The following is a 15000-nucleotide window of genomic DNA, read 5'->3' on the forward strand; positions in this document are numbered from 1 at the left end:
ACACGCGCGCGCACGCACGCACGCACGCACGCAGGCACGCACACACGCACACACACCTTCTTTCTTCTGACCAATATTTAAATCTTCCAATCACTTGTGTGAACATTCTGTATTAAATGTGCGTGCGTGTGTGCGTGTGTGTGTGCCTGTACTGTATGTGTGTGTTGTTTATGGTTTTAAGTGTGAACATTCCATGTTTTTTTGCGTTCAGAAGTGTGTATGTGTATCAGTTTTATGGTTGGAAGAATGAATACTGATGTGGACACAAACACGCCCTCGTAATTTTCAATGAAGACTCTTTGTGTTCTATATGCTGTTAAGATGCCACCATGGCACTTTTTAGTCATCTTCAATTAAATTTGTTTCTTCATGTAAAAGAAGAAAAATGAAAGAAAAACGTAATGAACTGCGTCGAGGCGACTGGCTGCATGTAGCCACGCACTGAGTTCCACTGCGTACACTCCACTCCCGAGGAGAAGACTCTTCAAAGGCAGTGAGGGTTATATAACCTTTCTTTCTTTCTTTTTTAGTTATTTATTTATTTCCCTTCTTTATTTATTCATTTATTTTCTCGATTTAATTTCGCCACTATTCCCACTCAAACCGCACAGCACTCTGTCAGCCAGAAGCTAGCGAAGACAGAAGTGAGACATTTATAAAAAAAAAATAGAAGAAGAAGAAAAAAAAAGAAAATCTTGCTTCTTGCAAGCTGACCTACATTTGTTGTTTTTAGCCCAACTCTGCCGACGCAGCTCAGGCAAGAGAACTGAGAAAAAGAAATTTAAAAAGAAAGGAGTAAAAAAAACACCTCAATTTGAGAAGCGACTGATCCAATTGGACTTTAAAATTTGAGGCGCAACTCAACAGGGGGAGGGGAGAGAGAGGTTCGGTAGGGTGGGCGTCTTCTTTCTCGTCTGAGTGAGCGAGTGCGATGGTGGGAGACAGTGTGGGTAAACAGCATCCAGGAGAAGCTGTTTTGTGTGAAGACCCCAGCCTGCATAGCCCTTCTTAAGGCAGCCAGCAAATGAGGTGGAAAACAAAGAGGCCGAGTGGTGAAAAAAAGAGATATGGACCTGACCCGAGCCCAGTGAATCGAAAACAAGGAGGGAAATTGTAGTAGGGCATGCAGTGTGGTGTCGTGTCATGTCGTGTAGTGTAGTGCAAAGTAGTGAAGTGTCATGCAGCGTATTGTAGTGTACTAGTGTAGTGGTAGGCAGGCTATGTCCTCCTAATGACGCACCACCTTCGGCGTTACTAAATTAGTCAGGCCAAGAACAATGCAACATCTTTCTGAGCTCCAGAGAAATCGGGTAACTCAACCCACTTTGTCGGGAAGCAATCAACTTTGACATGCTCCAACTGCCCTGGATAGAGGCGTGTTCAAGGCAGTGACGTGGTTTAAGCAGAGATGTTCTATGGTTCTTGGGACTTAAAAAATGCTTTGATTAAACTTCGGCACAGCCTTTTCTGGCCTGGGCTAGTAGCAAACCAAGGGAGGCGGGTTAAGCATGCCGGTCGGAAACGTTATTCATTATCTTTTTGGTCAGACCAGAATCTCTGTATGAGATTTCAAAGTCGATGATAATCAGGCTTATGTAGTGGTGTCATGCCGTATTGTGTCGTACAGTGTAATGTGTAATGTAGAAGTGCAGTGTAATGTAGTATCGGTGTCATATCATGTCATGTCGTGCAGTGTAGTGCGTTGTGGTGAGTGTGAGGTAGTGTTGTGCAGTGTAATATAAAAGTGCAATGTAGTGCCCTTCTGCTCATTAGATCTTACTTGACAGGTCACACAAACATTAACAGCTCGTAGGCATCTGGCACTGAAATGCAAGCGACCCCCCTATGACCTGGGAACTACATCCACAACATGGTTAACTGCTGGCTGAGCAGCAGCAATAACACCAGAAGCACTAGCAAACCTAACAACTGCAATAGCACCAGTAGCACTAGCAACCCTAACGATAGAAATAGCACCAGTAGCACTAGCAACCCTATCAACAGTAAATAGCACCAGTAGCACTAGCAACTCTAACAACAGCAATAGCCGTCTGGCACGGCATTGTTTAGCGTGTCCCTTCGAGGGGGTCAGAAGTTATTGGTATCCAAACAGGTCCAACAGTATCCAAACTGCTGCTCTTATTCAGTGGACATCAAATTAGATGCGGTGGTGTGAGACGTTTAGAGCAGAGCTCCGCACAGACACCTCTGGATGCAAAGGCCAGCATGGCAAGCCATGGCCCCAGTGTGTGTGTGTGTATGTGTGTGTGTGTGTGTGTGTGTGTGTGTGTGTGTGTGTGTGTGTGTGTGTGTGTGTGTGTGTGTGTGTGTTTCATGATTCTAAATACAAAGAGCTGAGGCCAAGAACCTTGTGACAGTGTGTGTGTGTGTGTGTGTGTGTGTGTGTGTGTGTGTGTGTGTGTGTGTGAGTGTATGTGTGTGTGTGTGTGTGTGTGTGTGTGTGTGTGTGTGTGTGTGTGTGTGTGTGTGTGTGTGTGTGTGTGTGTGTGTGTGTGTGTGTGTGTGTCTCCTTGTCAGTCTGTCTGTCTGCCTGTCTGTCTGTCTGTCTGTCGGTCTATGTGTGTGTGCAAGAGTGCAAGAGTATATGTGAATGCATATGTGCATGTACTGTATGTGCACATGTGTGCATGCGTATGTGTTTGCTTCATGGTTGTTAGTATGCCAAAAGGCCTGGTACATGGTGCCTGGAGTCTGGCGCCCGATTTTGAGAGCCAGAACCCTGGGGGCTGGGGCCTGGGGCCTGGTGGTTGGGGGCTTGGTGGCTTGGGGGCTGGGAGCCAGTCTAAGCTGAAGGTAGTGGAGCAGGAGTGTGTGTAACTCTGCTTTTCACAGCATGGGCCTGTGGATCAGAGCACAGCTGAGGGTTAAGACATTATTTATGGCCTGTGCTGGAGCCTGTGCTGCCTGTGACTGTGTGTCTGGAAGGCGCTGGAACAGAGAGGTGGTGGTGGGGAGAGGGAGGTGTGTGCGTGGATGTGTGTGTGTGTGTGTGTGTGTGTGTGTGTGTGTGTGTGTGTGTGTGTGTGTGTGTGTGTGTGTGTGTGTGTGTGTGTGTGTGTGTGTGTGTGTGTACATACTGTGTGTGTGTGTATACTGTACTGTGTGTGTGTCAGTGTCGTGTCTTTGTGTTTGTGTGTGCATGTGCGCGTGCGTTTGTGTGTGAGTGTGTCAGTGAGTGAGTGAGTGAGTGAGAGAGAGCAAGAGAGTGAGTGAGCGTGTGACAAAGAGAGAGTGAGTGTGTGAGAGAGAGGGAGAGAGAGAATGGTGAGAGAGAGAGAGAGAGAGTGTGAGAGAGAGAGAGGTGAGAGAGGCAGAGAGAGAGAGAGAGAGAGAGAGAGAGAGAGAGAGAGAGAGAGAGAGAGAGAGAGAGAGAGAGAGAGAGAGAGAGAGAGAAAGAGAGGAGATAGAGAGCAGAGAGTAAGCCCCGGCACTGTCATGCTTGGCCAATCTTTATTTCCATATCACGGGGATGCTGGCTATACTGAGCTGCCATGTCCTGCCTTGGCAGCCAAAAAACACACTGTGTGATATGTGCATGTCAGTCTGTGTGTGTGTGTGTGTGTGTGTGTGTGTGTGTGTGTGTGTGTGTGTGTGTGTGTGTGTGTGTGTGTGTGTGTGTGTGTGTGTGTGTGTGTGTGTGTGTGTGTGAAAGAGTGTGTGTGTATGTGTGTGAAAGAGTGTGTGTGTGTGTGTGTGTGTGCGCGCGCGCGTGCGTGTCTGTCTGTTTGTGTGTGTGCGTATGTACGTGTGAGACAGTGTCTGTCTGTCTGTGTTTCAGCGAGCGCATGTGTGCGTATGGCACATGTGTGAATGTGATGTGTGAGTGAGAGAGAGAGAGCAAGGGAGAGAGAGAGAGAGAGGGAGAGAGAGAGAGAGAGAGAGAGAGAGAGAGAGAGAGTGTGTATGTGCATGTGTGCGTGTGTGTGCGTGTGCGTGTGCGTGTATGTGCGTGTGTGTGACTAGGTGTGGGTGTTGTCACATCTGGGTGTGCGCTATTCACTCGGTGTGATTCTCCCCGACAGAGAGACTTAAGCTGGCTGCCTCAGCAGGCTGCTCCTCCAATGAAAAGCCATGCAGTGCAATGTGGTGGCATCCACAACAATGGAGGAGGAGAGGAGAGCAGATGAGAGGAGAGGAGAGGAGAGGAGAGAAGGAGGAGAGGAGAGGAGAGGAGAGGAGAGGAGAGGAGAGAAGGAGGAGAGCAGAGGAGAGAAGAGGAGAGAAGAGGAGAGGGGATGAAAGGTGAAGGGGTGAGGGAGGAGATGAGGGGGGGAGGAGGAAGAGGAGAGGAGAGTTGAGGAGAGAAGGAGGATAGGAGAGGAGAGGGGGTGAGAGGAGAGGAGAGAAGAGGAGAGAAGGAGGATAGGAGAGGAGAGGAGAGGAGAAGGAGGATAGGAGAGAAAAGGAGGATAGGAGAGGAGAGGGGGTGAGAGGAGAGGAGAGGAGAGGAGAGGAGGAGGATAGGAGAGGAGAGGGGGTGAGAGGAGAGGAGAGGATAGGATAGGAGAGGAGAGGAGAGGAGAGGAGGAGGATAGTAGAGGAGAGGGGGTGAGAGGAGAGGAGAGGAGAGGAGAGGAGAGAAGGAGGATAGGAGAGGAGAGGGGTGAGAGGAGAGGAGAGGAGAGGAGAGGAAAGGAGAGGGGTGAGGGAGGAGGGGAGAGGAGAGGAGAGAAGAAGAGAGGAGAGGAGAGGAGAGCAAAGCGGGCAAGGTTATTATTATTAACGGAGAGGGAGGAGGAGAGGAGAGGTATCGAGAGGAGAGTAGCAGGGGATAGGAGGATGAGAGGGGAGGAGAGGTGGAGGAGAGGGGGAGAGATGAGGAGATGATTATTAGGTCGGGAAGAGAAGAGGTGGGGAGGAGAGAGCTGAGTGGTCAAAAGGGGAGGAAAAGAGGAGGAAGAGAGGGGAGAGGAGAGGACAAAGGGGAGGCCAGGGGAGGAAAGAAAAGAATGGAGGAGGGGGCAAGAGAAGAAGACATGAGAGAGGACATGAGAGCAGCGAAGGGGAAAGGATAGAAAGGAGAGCAGAGGAGCGAATCTCTCTGCACACTGATCGCTCCATGTTGCTTCCAATCAATGGCCAGCCGACCAGCTCATTTCACAGCTACCAGGGTGCCAATTAACATTAAAAGAGAGGTGTTATGCCATCGAGCTGGAGATGGAGATGGAATGGCACTCTTTAAATTTGTGCCTTTTATTTTGTCATTATCTCGGGAAAAAAAACGAAGGCAGATTTTTTTTTTTAATTTATGCATCGTTGTTTAAATGTCATCCTTATCACAGACGCCTTTTTGTTTTCTCACGCAGATTCAAAGTCTCTAAATCTCAATTAGAAATAGTGTTTTTAACAAACATTATCCCCACCTGCCCCACATCCTCTTGTGTCACTCGTACTCCCACTTAACCTCTCCTCTCCAATGTTTGCAGGCTTTTTAATTAAAGAGAGGGCGAAGGTCCCAGATCGGCGGTATCTATCAGCTTCAAACTTTTACTTTTTTCACCTTTAAAAACTATGTGGGAAAAAAACCCGAAAATTGAGTGATGTTAAAAATGATCCCATTTTGAGGTAGGCCACAGCTAATTTGGGGTGCGTTGCATTACTTTGCAATTAAACCCACTCACAGAATGAAAGTTTAACATGAATACAGAAAGGGATAAAAGTTCCTTTGCACAACCAGTTACTAGCTAGTAATACTGGTGGTCTCACTAAAATAAACTGTTTGGCAAACTGAAGGTTAACAGTGTGTGGTGATTTCTACCTTTTATTTTAAATCTAATACAGGCATATCTCACTATTTTCAATGAACACAACATATTTAAAGAGACACTGTGTGGGATTTTTTGTTGTTTATTTCCAGAATCCATGCTACCCATTCACTAATGTTACCTTTTTCATGAATATTTACGACCACCATCAAATTCAAAGTGTTCATTATGACTGGAAAAATTGCACTTTTCATACATGAAAAGGGGGATCTTCTCCATGGTCCGCCATTTTGAATTTTCAGAAATAGCCATTCTTAGCTGTAAAACTGACTGTACTTGGGCCATACTAGAAAATATTAGTTTATCACTTAGTTAGCTTTGATGAAAAGATCAAATTTGGCAATAGGCAACCCAGTTTCAATGAGCAGCATAGTTGCAGTACCTTTTTTTGTCCATTTCCTGCACATTGTCCCTTTAAACTGGCTAGTCAATCCAGAACTCTAGAAGTGCTACATCAACCTTTTTTTCTCAGGGTCATCAACAGACATTTTAATCACCATTGTGATTAAACAAACTCACAGAAGGAATGTTTGAAGTCAAACACATCAATGGAACTATTTTCAATGCACACAAACTGTTTATACTGGCTATTCAAACGACAATTCTAGAAGTGCTACATTTTTTCCCCCTCAGGGCCAGTTCCTCATCATTTGGCATTTTCATCATCATAGTTTTTCAAGAGCAGCTCATCAGCGGTGATGTCTGCTGTGCTCCAGTGCATCTGGGTGACTCCAGCTGTCTTCCCCTTATGAACCATGGGATTCTGTAGCAAGCAAAGAGGGCTCCAAGCAGCAGTATGCCACGAGTCCTCTCGACGCTAATGTACACAACCCCATAGGCAATATTATGTTAATGTAATTACCATCCCCATCACTATCATGCAGAAGAGGAACAAGCTGTCTTCTTTAAACCAACGATGCCCTCAGTTCTATTTCCCGCAGGTCCTCAACAAAGACACAGAGTCGCATGTGAACTATGGAAGCCACGCTGGCAGTTCAAAAGATTCACGAGCCACACCACTAATGGAGAAATTGATATGCTCATTCTGTACGCTGTCTTTATCTGTTAATTTCAGTTAATTTTAGGTTCATTTCAGTCCATTTCTGTCCGTTCATTACATGGTAAATTTTCACTAGCCAAGGACACCGCGTTTAAGGGACTGCTCACTGTGAAGCAGAGGTGGGACCAAGTCACCAATATGCAAGTCACAAGTAAGTCTCGAGTCTTTCCACTCAAGTCCGAGTCAAGTCACAAGTCAAGACACATCTGACCAAGTCAAGTCCAAGTCCAAGTCGTACCCCAGCCAAGTCAAGTCCAAGTCCAAGTCTCATTTTTTTTTCAAGTCCTTAACAAGTCACAAAGGGATTTTCTATTTGCAATCACAATTTCGATCATAAATTCATTAGTATAATAATGAGACCTAAGTAAAAAGATGACAATTACTAAAACAGTTGCTGAGAAATCAGTCTAAACCAAATTACTGCTTGTGCTGTGTATGTAAAATGTCATTTAATTTCATATTTTTTTCACATAAAAATACATTTCATGTGAATTTGTACTTAAACAAAGGAGCAACCATATTCTAAATATTTACTGTTCAGTGGGCAAATAGTCCTGTTTGCATGCGTGCGTGCGTATGTGTGTGTGTGTGTGTGTGTGTGTGTGTGTGTGTGTGTGTGTGTGTGTGTGTGTGTGTGTGTGTGTGTGTGTCCGTTCCATCAACTGTAGAAGACCGGTCATATCTAGTCAAGGTTGTATACAGACTCTAGCATCATAACGCTAAGGGCAGAGCTCTGGTTAAGTTTTTCACTAGGAGCACAGGTCCACAGCCTTGGCTGGGCCCAGGACCAAAAACTCCCTGAATGCACCCCCTAAATTCACACCCCCGAAACTACAAGCCTTGACTGTTTTAAGACCGTTTAATTTCAATGAGGAAAAAAAATAGACTAAGCCAGGGATGCTGAGGTGGTCACGGGGAAAGTTTTTTTCAAGACATTAGGGAGGCATATTACACCTCCTGAAAACACGGATTCACACTTTCATACAGCCGAGGCTACTATGTACAGTATGAAGGGTTAAAGTAGTTCATGTCTTACAGGTGCTACCCAACCCCCCCCCCCCCCCCCCTCTCTTTACTGTAGTGTAACACTCCACTAATGTAAACATTTTGGTTTGGCTTTAAAAGATGCCATTTTCCTTAAGGTACCATATTAAGCTCACCATTCTCATCAAGATATGACATACAGCAGGGGTAATCAATGAAAAGACTTTTTAAATTATTATTATTCCTCCCAGTGTGTGTGTGTGTGTGTGTGTGTGTGTGTGTGTGTGTGTGTGTGTGTGTGTGTGTGTGTGTGTGTGTGTGTGTGTGTGTGTGTGTGTGTGTGTGTGTGTGTGTGTGTGTATGGGGGGACGGGGGATACACATGTGAGGCAGGATGATGAGTTAACGGCACAGCTCAGCAGGAAGCCCTGGCTCAGGGTTCACTTTATCTCATTTAAACCAAAAGCTGACCACTGACAGTGAACCCACCAATGAGCGCATGGTGCGGCGCACTATATGCTATCTGCTGTAGGCTTTGTGCCAACAGTATTTAGCCTAGAAGACAATTGTCCACATGGGCTAAGAAATGAGGACAAATGTAGGCCTAGTTAGTTAGTTGGATTAAATTCCTGAAAATTGTTGAAGCTGTATCGGCATTGTCGGTTTCCCCCTCACATTCTCACCGCAATGACCAATCACGAAACATTTTACTGCGTCAAAGTCCGCGCTAGAACATTCGTTTGCAGAATGGTCATCCACGTCTTGTTATATTAGCCTACTAGACTTCTTCTCGGGGCTTATTCGCCTGCGCGCTGCCGTAGTCTGAAATAATGCAAATTAGACCTAAACGTGGCGTGAGAATGTCAGTCCACGAGCCAAACTTGTTCTGCGCTTCTACAGTATAGGAAGAAGTAGGGCCTACGGTGTATAATGCCCTATCCAACATTTCGCTCTCATTTTTTCTCTAAGTGGATGAATCTGCCCTGTGCCGTTTGGTGTGCCGCCTGCAGTAGGCTACTATCCAGTTACTGAATGCCCGACGTTTGCAGTCGGTCACGTCAAAATGTGTCGCATTGTTGTCTGCGCCTCTCACCCTCGTTTCGCTGTCCTCCTCTATCGCCCTCCCCTCCCCCACAAAGTCACTTGTATGCATGCATCTTCAGAAAGAATAAGTTCTCCACCGTGCACGTCACAGATTGTAGCCAAACAAAGTTCTATGTTTCCTGATTTTTGTTTATTTGGAAAGCAGGGTTTAACATGTCAGTTCTCCAGTGCTTGCGTCGTGCTGCTCTAACCATTTCCAAGCAACGGCAATTGTGACTCCAAACTTCCAAAATGACCAACCAAAACATGTTTGAACTGTGAGAAACTTAATATAAGATTGAGTCGACACCATGAGATACAAGTTTTACGAGCGCAAGATGGGAGCAGCGCGAGATAGGTTGGGCACAGGACGCTGTATCCACGGGAAGCCGAGCCATGCATGTCTCGCACCGCTCAGCAATAGCGTGCGTCGGCTTGCGTTTCTTTAGCCATGGACTAGACGCATTGAATGTGCCCAGTGAGTTAGTCTGTGAAAAAGCGTCCTGATGCCCATTTAATAAGGTTAAAAATAGGCTATTAAAAGAAACGTCTAAACTTTGACTCTGACCCACTACAAGCGTGAACTTATGCCAGCTGTCTCCTAACTGGAGAGTCCCTTCAACTTGCCGGTCACATTTCTTTCGTCCACAAGAATGGCGGAAATTTCCCAAAAGCAAATGCATGCTTATTGCGCAATGCTCCGCTCTGACTTATTGTCCGACTTCGTAGGTTTCATATCGTTATAAGAACAATACCTAGGCTAATTTTAGCTGTGTAGGCTATGCTCAAACTCGGTTGGCAAATCTGCATTTCCATTGTCTGACGTCCCATTAATAACTTTATGGCGAACTCTTCCACAACCAGCAAATTACCTCATCCAGCTTAGTCTCATACTGCAGGTGGGAGATTGTTTTTCAACTGATTTCAGACATCTCAAAACGCATATGCTTCGCACAATGCAGCATTGGTGTGTAGCCTACAGACGCGTGTTGCACATCACACTCCCCACCACACACTCTTCCTACAACATTGATAGAAAATATTTTGTTGATCAGAGTGTCGAGATCAGAGATAAAATCAAACTTCCATACAAGAATGTAAAACGAGTTGTGGAGAGAGGGAGACAAATTAACTTCCGCGATGGTTTAAAATGTGGATTGTTTTTGTTCTGGAGACTCGGAGATGGTGTTTCACTGTTGTCGCTGGTCGCAGCGTCCAGGCTGCATAGCACTGCTTACAGCAATGACGTGATTCAAACAAAGAATGTGGGGGGGGGGGGGCTGTTGCATTCTGCAAACAAGGGTCTGACTGTTTTAAAAAAATAGACCAAACGTGGCAAGTCACGCCAAGTCATTGCAAGTTACAACTGTCAAGTCCAAGTCGAGTCCCGAGTCAAAGGCGTGCAAGTCGAGTCGAGTCGCAAGTCCTTTCTGATCTTGAAATTTCAAGTCGCAAGTCTTCACACCGCTGACTCGAGTCATGACTCGAGTCAAAGTCACTAGACTCGAGTCCACATGTCTGCTGTGAAGTATACTGTACTGTGGGATCTGTCAGTGTTTCACCAGCGTCCAGTGTCAGGGGTTTTTCAGTGACAAAATTCTCGGATTTCATGCTCAACTTTTCAAAAAGAAGCAAATCATTGAACATTTTCCTCAGTCAGGAAGAAGCACATGTCTGTGTAAGTGAACTCAGTGGGGTTTTTTAGACATAAACTGTAACAGCCATGATGGGGAATGAATGACCATTCTTGCCCCTCAGGCTGAGCATAGTGCTATGACCAGGGAAGCCCACTGAGGGCGCGCGGGGGGAACAACGAGGTGAGTTGTTCCAGGCCCAAGGGGAGGGGGGCCCACAATTGGGTCCCATTACATTGCTTGTATTAATGGGGGCGGGGGGGCTCCTGGGCCCGGCCAAAGCTGCCAGCGGCCCTGACCCTCACCTTCCACTGCTTTCCCCTGGGGTGCCTGTTGGGCTGTTGGTGCCTTGCATCAGGTTAGGCACAAATGGAACTGAGCACTGTGTGCTGCTGTGCTATGTCACAGTCACAAAATGGCATTTTCACTCTCACATCCTCCAGAGACAGAGGAGGCACAAACAAGGCAAGAGAGAACCGGCTGAACACTGCTGATGTCTGTATCGATACAGATATCTGTCAACACATGGGAAAGTAATCTGCTGATGGCGTTCTACTATTCTTTTTTTCAGATTTTTTTTTGGGCAAATGATCTCAAACATGGGTCTCCAGCACAACAATGCAATGCCTTAGCCCTTTCAGTCACGACCAAGGCAGATGACCTTTTATTCTGACCAATTCTCAGATGGCATTCTTTTCTAAAGCACAAGTCTTACATGCATTATGATGATATACGTAGGTGTTGCTTCTGAGATAGATTGACCATGTATTGGCCGTTGAGGTGGTGTTTGATTTCAGAGTGTCACTGTATTGAGATTCATGTTGAACTAGCCCAGTGGTTTTCAGAAAAGTGGTCCATGAGGGTGTGGTATGGGGTGCCGTGGCACCTTGTCAGGAAATGTATTGCAAAACAAAGTGAATAATTAAAAGAGCTGAATAGCTAAAGTAAACCAAACAAAAATAAGCTAAATGATATTCAATTAGTCAAATTAGTTAAGAAATGCATTTTAATCTATTGCAATTCTGAACATTACTACTATTATTGTTATTACTTTATATATCCCAATGCAGCACTGCCTTACAGACTATGGTAGCCTATATGTCCATGTGCTGCCTCTACTGTTGTTTGGGATAGATATGAAAAGGTTGATACAAGTGGCTGATAGTGGATCTACTGTGACTGTGTTATCCTTTTCTTCGTTACATGTTAATATGTATTGTGTTTCCTGTAGTACTTGAAGGAGTTTAGGAATTAACCAACTTCATAAAGTTGTGAAAGGGGGGTGCACAGAAAAAAAAGTGTGGCACAGCTCATATCCGGGGGGCCTTGGCTGGAATCTACTGGTATATGGTAGCGCTTGTCATGGTAAAGTTTGGGAACCCCTGAACTAGGTCATGTGGCCTGAAGGGAAGACAATTTCAAACACTGCACGCAAGAACGTTGATTTACAGCTCAATTCCTCAGGGTAGCAGGTAAGGTGGATTCAACAATGCATTTTAATGAGGGGCTCCGACAAAATCATAATTAACAGTCAACATCACCATACATTGCAAGTGTATTGAAAGCAATGGAATCAGATGTGGCGCTGAGCAGTACTCTGCACTTGGTTGAATCCTTTGAACTGTGGGCATAGTGTATATCAAGAGTATGTATAAATACGATTCTCTGGATACTGATAGTATTGTATTAGCCTGGGCGAATAGCCGACTGTCAATCAGTCTGGCAAAAGCCATGAGGAATCCGTCTCCGTGGACGATGGGAGATGGTCTGATCTTACTCTATCATTTAAATTAATTGAAGTTCCAAACTCAAATCAAAACCCATATCGTGCTTTATTAGCATGCCTGTTACGTTATAGCGTCGCAAAAGCATACAAATAACAAAACGAAAGTGTGAATATAGTTACCTTAACAAATCAGTAACTCAGTAGCTCAGTAGAGTTTTACGTCACCACCAGTGTTCACGCTAGAATTCTTACTGGCCGGACAAGTGGCCGGCTGCATTGCAGAATACCGGACATTTAGAATATCTAACGGACCTTCCCTCATATAGCCAAACACGCACTCCCTAATGGGTCAAAGTGGCTAGTAAATTGGTCTGTTCTACCAGCAAAACTTAAATTTCACTAGCACTGGGCCAGTTGGCTGGTGTTAAAGAGCCAGCTGCTTGTATGCACGGGGAGCAAACGCGCGCTCTTTCACATACCCGAGAGCTCGAACAGAACAAAAAAACAGCCAGCCAACGTGCTGCGCGCATAGGCATATCTAGCCAAGTTATCGACTGATAACATTGTGTTTTATCAGCAAACCCGAAGAGGATTTCCCTACTCAAATTGGGTAACGATGTGATGACTGTAATGGTTGTGCAGTAACGGTAACCACGCTACTGAAATTTGAGCTGTATTGCGTTGAGCTCCTGCGCTCTCAAGGGAATTGACACGTTCCGTACGACGCTCTATGTGGGTGTGTGAGATACATACACTAGCCATTTTGGCCGGTGATGAAAAAAGTGATAAAGCCCGGCATGCACTTTTACTGGGACTTCTCACGAGCATATCGTTCTCTGAAATGTTTAATTTGACCCTGGACTGTAGCCTAGCCTACTTGGAGATCCATCACCATTTTTCAGCAGAGGTAAACGTGAAAGTGATTCGATGCTGTGCATGCCATCGCATTGGGCCAGGCTTGACAACGCAACTGGGCATGAAACGGTTTTGCAAGCGCAATGCCCTTTGTGTTTACTGTTAAAATACAAAAAAAACCCTGAATTGTTCCTTGACATCAGCCAGCGTCAGTCAAATGATAGGGAAGAAACTTGATTGGGGAGAACCACTGGACAACGCCGTAGGGGACGAGAGCGCAAGCAACACTATTGCGTGCTGTTTAGACTATTACACGTTCATTTACAAAGTACATAGGCTATTCATAACTATTTTCGGCTTTGTTCGGTTTCATATCACTGGTGTTTTGTGTAACATTCAGTGTTTAAAATGAGCTAATATTATTTACTAATTAATTTTAGTCATTTTTTGTCTGACATTTTATTTTGCCGGTCATTCATGATGCAAAACGGCCAATGTCCGGCTAACGTGAACCCTGGTCACCACTCTCAACTGTTTGCTGATTGGCGAAACACTGAGAGAACCGAGCTCGAGGCTTTTACCAGACGATGTGCGGAGCCAAAATCTTTGGGTGAAGTACATGGATGGCGTCGCCAGGCTAGTATTGTATAGTACTGGTACTGAATTACCCAGGCTCCGCCCTCGCAGTGACGCAACACCTTTGGCTCAGCTACACATGCTCAGGCAAATTGTTTGTTCAGGTACTTTCAGGTTCCCTCCACAGCGGGTAGAGGCGCTTTCGAGGCAGTGACGTGGTTTAAGCAGAGACGTTCTATTGGGACTAAGAAATGTTTGGTTTAAACTTTGGCTCAGCCTGTTCTGCCCCCGACCAGTAGCAAACCAAGAGAAGTGGGTCAATCATGCCGTTTAAGAATGTTAGTTGCTATGCTCTTGGTCAGACCAAGTCTCGAAGAGATTTGAAAGTCATGATAATCAGGCTAGTACTGAATACTGACTCAAACATATTTAACCTTTATGACGACATCATAGAACTTTAGAGATTTGCTCATAGATTCTTGTGAGTACATAGCAATGGTTTCAGTTTAGTTTTCATAATGGGCTGAGGCCGTTTTTGATTTAGTTGTTTTATGTCCCCTCCTCTGGGGCCTATGAGCGAGAGCAAGGACAGAGGGATGTACCTCCGTCACTCCATCCTTCTATCACTCCGACACCACCTCGCTATGAGCGGTAAAGTTACTCCATGTCCCTGCATACATTTACATCCATTTCCCTTAAAGCCTACCATTAAATGGCAGTCTCCATGTAAAATGCTCTGCTCTATCCTGACCCTTGTGACCTTGCTAATGGGTGTTCCCTTACAGCGCCTTTGCTGAGATCATGACCTTTACACAATGACACAGCTAAGAACAAAGGAGTAGTGTCTCTCTGAACACACACAGAGCCTCTCTCCACACACGCAGTAAGGGCCGCTGACAGCTTTTGCTGGGCCCAGGACAAAGTCATCTGAAAGGGCTCCCTATCCAATACATACAATGTAATGGAAAGCCAATATAGAGTCCCCTCTCTACCTGGACGGCTAACAAATTACCCCTTTGCAAATTATCCCGTTGGCTCCCCTGCACACACACAGAGCCTCTTGTACATGGTGTCATCATACCTGCAGCAGCACAGCACAGCCTGATGCTCTCTAGACAGGCAGAAATCCACCCTCCAATCTTCCAATCTATGACACTGTTTGATCTCCCGAAGGGGCAGCTCTGTGGCAGCACATTGTTTTTACTCGCTCTTCTCTCTCTCTCTCCCTCTCGCACGCTTTCAGTCTCTCTTTTCTTTCTCTCTCTCTCTATCTTTGGGGTATCCATCATCCGCTGTC

General features: G+C 45.6%; 1 protein-coding gene across 1 annotated transcript in view; it reads right to left on the reverse strand.

The window, feature by feature from the left end:
* syt7b (synaptotagmin VIIb) overlaps window positions 1-15000 on the reverse strand; it is a 173210-nt gene that overhangs the window by 39550 nt on the left and 118660 nt on the right. The window lies entirely within an intron of this gene.

Source organism: Engraulis encrasicolus, chromosome 22 (assembly GCF_034702125.1).
Source record: "Engraulis encrasicolus isolate BLACKSEA-1 chromosome 22, IST_EnEncr_1.0, whole genome shotgun sequence".
Lineage (NCBI taxonomy): Eukaryota > Metazoa > Chordata > Actinopteri > Clupeiformes > Engraulidae > Engraulis > Engraulis encrasicolus.